The sequence below is a fragment of the Enoplosus armatus genome, chromosome 3 (genome assembly GCF_043641665.1).
Source record: "Enoplosus armatus isolate fEnoArm2 chromosome 3, fEnoArm2.hap1, whole genome shotgun sequence".
Taxonomy (NCBI): domain Eukaryota; kingdom Metazoa; phylum Chordata; class Actinopteri; order Centrarchiformes; family Enoplosidae; genus Enoplosus; species Enoplosus armatus.
The window spans coordinates 7,812,650-7,820,202 of NC_092182.1; positions in this window are offsets into that span (position 1 = coordinate 7,812,650).

The window sequence follows — 7,553 nt, forward strand, 5'->3', positions numbered from 1 at the left end:
ACACATCAACACGAGAAACGGCCATATTCATTCATCACGTTTAAAACACACACAACACAACCCTGTTTCAAATATTGTCTTCTTAATTATAGTTCTTTTATGAGGTCGAATGATGAGTAAACACCATTTCCTCTAATACCACAAGATTTGTTCATGAAGTTCTGACTATTTAATGTTTTCTGATGTTAAACTCAAAACTCAAGAAAGGCCCTCCAACTCTTTTGAATCAACTCTTATTGATGCGGATTTAGGAATATTAATAAGATAAAGACAGCTAATGATTGTGATATTGTCTGAAGAAGCTTTTGGATGAACAGTGGTCAGTTTTTATTTCTCTGGCTGTCCCTTTACAGCCACCCTGGCGATGCCGGGCAGGTCGATGAGCGTCAGGTCTGGAACATCAGGAGAGGCGATCTCCAGACTGATGAGGTCTTCACTGATCCCCGACCCGGCCCCGGCCATTTCATCCTGAGCTGGAGAGAGAGGACATGATGATGACAACGAAGGATAGAAGTGCTGATCACGGAAAAACAAATAAAACTTATCCTGCTTCAATACTTGGCTTTTGTTAGTGACATTCAAGAATACTGTTCCTTCTCTAATCATTTTCTCCACATCTGCAGGGTCTGTTATCTCTGCCTCATAGTTCTGGTAGCTTATCTTTCCGTGCCACTCCTCTCCTTCTTTCTTTCTCTTCATCTTCAGTTCGAGAGGACACCGTGTCACAATGCCTGATTCACGAAAGAGTGTATGGCGAGAGAGGGAGAAAAAGTGAAATCCAGTGTGCTTGGCGAAATGGTGAAACACAGCAAGAGATCTCAGCATTATAGGTCAATCTCTTTAACTCTGTATATACACCTGCAAATGATATGTCAATAAAATAGGTTAATAGTTGGGCCTTTGAATAGATATGTATTACTGTAATGAAAGAGCTTTAGTTTGTTCTTCAAATGAGGAATGAAAACAAAATGTGACGTTTTTGTTTTCTGATTCAATGAAATAATTGAGGGATTTGTAGAGGAATTATGTAGGATTTATGCATTTTTAAAATGACCTACCACTCCCTCTCGGCAGAGTCACCCCCGACAGCGCCTCCGCATCCAGTGTCTGTGTCCTGCACACCGAAACTCGGGAATGTCAGGTTAGAAGAACTTGAAAGTTAAATTAGGTTTCGTTTCCGTGTCTCTCACTTATTCCCCTGTTACTCGACACCATCTGAAAGATCATGCAGGTCTGCAGGCGTGGCAGTTGGCCATGTCTGTGTTTGACAGTAATGTAGGCAGGTGAGACACATGATGATGATAAAAATACTGCCAGCACAGCAGCGATGCAACCAGGAAAACAGGGTGTGAGATATCAAAACCTTATTTAGATTTCGTTTCCTTGTCTTTCATTTGTGTTTAGGTAAAGTGTGAATAAACCAGTGCCTCGTGTGACCGATGTTTAGAGGTTTTGTGAACAAGCCTCCCCACAGCCCATGCTGTAAATGGTCAATACACTGTACTGTAAGTTCAACTTACACTCATTTTTATGTAAAATAGACAGCCAAACGTACTGTAACTGTTCCTTAAAAAAAGAGAAAAACATATGTTACTGTATGTTAACTAATGAATAATGTTATCTAATTTACTAATGCTGTATATATTTGTTATAAACCAATAATTACAGCAACTTTTGGGTTGTCCGGTTGTAAAACATCTCTCTGGCTGATCATTAATAGTTGGGCTGTTAATAAAGTCATTAACAAAAAGTAATGAGCGTCTCACTTTCTAGCCATCAAGTCTGCAGTTGCAAATATTAGTAAATCTTTAAACGTTTTTGGATTTTGATCCAGATGCTGTGGAGCACTTATTCCCAGAAGTTCAGAGGTCAAACGGTCCATTGGAGGAGTCTATCTGATGAACTAAAGACAGAGCAGTGCACTGCTGCAGGAGGACAAACATGCGTCAGAGACACACATTGTAGCTATGTCAAGACAACGAGGGTGTGAACCACCAACCTTTGCTTTATTATATTTACCAACATCATGAAGAGCAGCATCAAGCTGTACAGAACAGTGTGGGAGCTGGCTTTTTGCCTTACTGGGTGGAACCTGTTTGTAGTGTGTGTTCAGCACGAGTTGTTTGGGACTCCTGTGTTATTCTCTCCTCATGCTGTTCACAGCAAAATGTTGACTCACTCCCTTTAAGAGGGCATGGGGTAACCATGGTAACAGCAGTGCCATTTTGTATGTAAACAGATGTTGTGCTGGCGTTTGGGGCTATGTGAGTATGTGAATAAAGGGCCACAGAGTCATCATCCTCACTGGAAACAGATTAAAAATGTTAAGTCAGGACACCCAAAACACAATTTAATGAGTAGAGCCTAGCTTCCATAACTTGCATGTCTAGACCAAGTGAGAAAATTTAATTGCAAAACTAATGTTTACATTGTCTCATACAATGTATTTGGTATTTGGTATGGTCTGAAGGTGCTTTAACATATAATCTGACAACAAACATGTAAAAATATAAAGGTACATTTTTGAAATTGAAAAAGTTGAGTATGTATTATATGTATTATATACTGTATTATACAACACACTAATATAGTCTCTGATGATCCCTGTTTTCCAGAGGGTTGCTATCTGGACGATCCGAAAAGTATTTAAACAATCATAACGGTTGAGTGTAATCCATTTTGTCCTCTGTGTGGATCTTTAGATGTGTGTTTAAGTTGCTCTTCCTTTTGAAGCTTTTCCCACACACCATACACAGATGGGGTCTCTCCCCGGTGTGTGTCACCCTGTGAGCTTCCATGTCGCGTTTTCGATTGAAGCGCCGACTGCAGTCGGTGCACTCGTACGGTCTCTCCCCGTGTGGATTCTCATGTGCAAAGTCAAAGCTCCACTCTGTCTGAAGTTAATGCCACACTCCTTGCACTGGTACGGCTTCTCTCCTGTGTGGATTCTCACGTGATCCTTCAAGTGGCTTGACTCTTTAAAACGTTTAGCACGGATGGGACAAGTGTGTCTTCTCTCCCTGGTGAGATCATTCACGTCCTCCTCCACTCCAAAACTGTCTCTTTCTTCGCAGCAAAAGTCCGAGATCGGCCTTTTCATTTGCCTCGTTTCTGTCGGTGTGAGTGCCTTAATCCATTCTCCATTCACACCATACTCACTTTGATTTAGGGGGGGGGGGGGGGGGGGGGGGCCGAGAAACTCTGGTCAGTCCGGACTGTTGGCAGCATTCTGCTTCAGCATCTCTTCTTTTTTCCTCGGCCGTGTCAAATGTTTTGTTGGTTGGAGTCTGCTCATCATAAACATTCCTCTCTGACTGAAGAGGGAGTTCGTTGTCGAGGCCAGTCTCTTCCTGCGGACTAGGTGATGTAAACCTTTCCACTTTGATCTGAGGGGAATCGAGGTCCTTGTGGTCCTGACAGGGACTCCAGTCTTGTTCAGTGTACTGCTGCTCATCAGGCCCATCCTGCTCATGATGAGCGATCTCAAGCAGATCTACAGGGACAAAGGTGTGAAAATATGCTCAATTTTATCTTGTCATTTATATCTTCATGAGTTTATATTGCAAAAGGACAAACATGCATACATCTATGACCTCTTCAACCTTTTGTTACTTGTTATTGTTCTTACATCTTATTTAATGTCTATTCCCTCTGAAGGAAAAACATCTGTTACCAATCAACATATTCCAACTACAGCAAAGATGAACATCCATTGTTGCATTTGGGACATTGTTTCACCATGTTGTTGATGGCGTGCAGTGAAAACATCATCAACTGACCAACATGGATAGAAATATATATTATCTCATGAAAACAGGATTTAATGGGATGCTGGTTTTGCATTGTCAAAAGTGCAGATGGGACCACCACAAATGCACCATTCTTCGCATTTCACCACACTCCAGCACACAAACGGATATAATAACAAAAACATATATTTTAGCTGTGATTTTGCTAGCCTCTGCTCGATGTGCTCTTTCCCTGTCTTCACCTATCAGGGTCTCTCGCTGAAGTCCAGAAGACTCTGGGTTTACTCCACAGGGGATCTCTGCCTCCCTGGTTGAAGGAGACATTATAAACTCATCACCATCAGGCTCAGCTTTGATATCTGCTGTCTGCTCAACGGTTAATATCCTGTAAAGGTGTGAGGGCGGCTCCTCGTGATCCTCTCCTTTCACAACCCGAGAAGACGCTGTGGTGGGTCCTTGCTCATCAGCCCTCCGGCCATGCTCCTCTTTCATACGCATGGTGCTCGGCTGATACGGGCTCACATCTGGGGCCTCCTCCTCATGGCAGCAGTCAGGAGAAACCTCCTTATCACGGCAACGAGGGCCCACCCGCTGAGCTGCTGAGTGACATGAGAGTGCATAAAGGGGCGAGACTGGAGATTCAAAAACTTACATTAAGTCAAATCAAAACATTGTTTTGTACTTTTAAAGGTCATATATGTCACATCATCTGCACCACGCTACATTTATCTATGAAGCATCCTCATGAGAAATAGGCTGATTTTGCAGTGAGCCAAAATTTGAAAACAATATGACAGAAACTGAAGGGTGCTGCAGCCTCATTGTGTTAGCTGCAGTCCCTCATCTTATAAAACGCAAAACAAATAATTATGGATCTAGTTTTTATCACTGGGTTAAAGTGTTTCATCCACACACCTGGTCTATGCAATCTGACTTGAGGCCAGAGCACCCGTGTTCGCAGGTGACCTATCTCCTGCGTGGATTTCTCCCTGGTACTCTCTCAACGTGTAGAGAGGCCACGTCTGCTCGGTGTTGCTCTGACAGGCGAACTCATCCCGGGACGTGACTTCCTTGCTGGGAGCGCTCGGACAGACTGCTGTCGCCTCCTGCTGGTCACTCAGGAGGCTGCACACCGTGTTGTGATTAATTCAGGTGCTGACGGAAATACTGGAACTTGTTAGTTGGATACGAGGAAAGACTTGTTCGTTTCAGAGCACGTAGCCACGTTAACGAGTGACTGCAAAACCGACAAGGAGCATTTTCAAATTAGAGGTCCAAGTCATTGTTTGACTTATCACATGGATGACTTGTTGACAGCAGTTTAGGTGTGTGTTACAAAAAAAGATAATTTTTCTTTTTTACCCAGTGCATTTGTAGAGAATGTGGGATTTTCCAGCATTTTTCAGTCTTCAAAGATACACAAGTCAGAGAAAAGTTTGCTGCAGCTGGAGACTGTCCTACATGTTCTCTGGAGTTTTTACAGTTTGTGTCACACACTGATGGCTGTCTTGTGTGTGTTGTGTTTTGTCTGGCTAGGACGGCTGTGCACATCCAGGAGGAGGTCCAATCCAGCAGCCTGGGCTCGTTTGAGACTATTGAGTCCTTTCATACCCCATCAGAAATGTAATGCTGCAAGACTACATTACAGCAACCAGGCATCAGCAAAAGAAACAGGGATGACAAAGTTTCTCCAGTGCCAGAAAATTGTGGTATCCCTTTGGCCTTTTGTTATTGTAAATAGCATAGTGGTTATTTGACTTATTTGGTATAAATAATAAGAAACTACAGACATGTATTTTAATTCCCCAGAGGAGTGGCAACATCTCCAACAGGTATTTCAGCCAGACACAAGTGATAATGGCAGAGAGGCCACGTGACCTGTGCTCCACAGAATATAAATGAGTGAACAGTGACAACAAGTACTCAGTCGTCTACACTCAGGTAGTGAATGGAGTCACTGCAGCTACATACCTTTAGCTCTAACTTTTATTTCTCATATCATTAACATCACGTTTAGTCTAACACAAGCTCAAGTTAATATTAAAAAGAATGCTTTACATTGATAAATTATTATTAAAAGGTAATTTGGTCACACTGTCTTTCGTTAATCTAGTTTTTATTAAATTGCAAAAAAAAAAAAAGAAGAGGTCACATTTCCACTAACAACCCTTTGAAAAGTGTCACCTTTTTAGATGAAAATATCCACAGTCATCTCTAGCATCATAGATGTTGCTGAAGTGCTGAAGTTCCCACCTTGTAATAATACCCCATTCAATACCTTAATCATCCTTGCAAACTTCCAAATGTAAAAGGAGTCTCCTTCTTCCCCCTCTCGGTTAAAAGGAGCAGCCACTACAGACTGCTGGAAATGATCAGTGACGGTGTAGATGCACTGCAGCCACAAGATGGCCTCATTACAGTCATTCTGTTTGTTTTGTCTAGGATGTTACTTTGTACAGTATACCACTGTTACTATTGCTACTACCACTAATGAAAATAATAATGACTTTCATATGTTTAGATCTTTGGGCTTATGTCTCTGGATACAGTATGTTTGTCAGTGTACAGTTTAGTTCAGTTTAGTTTCAGCTCTTGTTGGACAGCTGTTTTATTACGTGTGGTGGTGACACTGCTCCTGGTACTGGTGTCTACTGGAGAAATGAGACTGCCAAGCACATTATGCCATACATAATTATTCGATAGATTTGGAAGTTGCTCAGTTCCCACACAAATAAGTCTCAGGAGGAATTGCCAGATTATTGTCACATGCATGTTGTTCTTTCCCACAACCACTAAGTGATTCACCAGTGGGTAATTTTCCTCTGGAATCTCAGCGCATTTGACCTTTGTTAAACTGACAAGCTGATCTGACAGAACTGAGACAATTATACTTTTCATTCCATGGCTTTAGGGAAAGGACATGCAACAATAAAGCCTCTTCACTGCATGCATGAGTTGGACACTGATGAGGTTGTGTAAATAAAGGCTTGTCTTGTCTGGAAAATGCTGCACATCACTGTTTCAGAAAGAGCAAGTGACACATCCTGTTATTGTGGGCTTCTAAATGTACCTGACAGACTCTCATGGACCAAGAAGCATCCCTCACAGATTATCCCTGTTTCTGTGGAAACCAGGTCAAAGGTCCAATCCTTTCAGGGCAAAGTGATTACAAAACATCAGGTGTACAATCGAATGCAAGAGAAATCGACTTCTTTCTCACAGCTACAGGTACATTTTCACGCAAAGACACACAGAGAACAGATGTTATTTATGGGCAAATGTGTGCATCTTTATTAGCATGAATGCCTGTAAAACATCCACACTCATGAACTAATTGCATGTGGACCCTGTACACATTTGTCATGGATGTCAGACTAGTATACATACATGGGTGTTCAATCTGCCTTATTACACTGATGCAAGCCACATGCTTAGGAGGTCAGGAAACAGGGTTTGCACAAGTCATATTAATGTAAACAAACAGCAACTGAGCATTACCCTTTCAATATCACTATACATCAATTGCACAGATTTTTTTTGAGTTGTACATACCTGAATCTTGTTTTAAAGTCAACAAATGCTCAATAACTTGTTATGTACAGATGAGACCACTATTCACTAATCATCTATTATCACTGTGGTACTGATGTGCTTTTTTGCTGGGCTTTAGCAATGTTGATGGATACTCTGAACATGCTTTAGAGAGGTATAACTTATGTTCATAATTTCCCAGTAGTCTGAGGATAGCATAGACAGTCAAAACAGTCAAAGTAATTTGTAGCAGGAGCGACCACTTGTAAACAG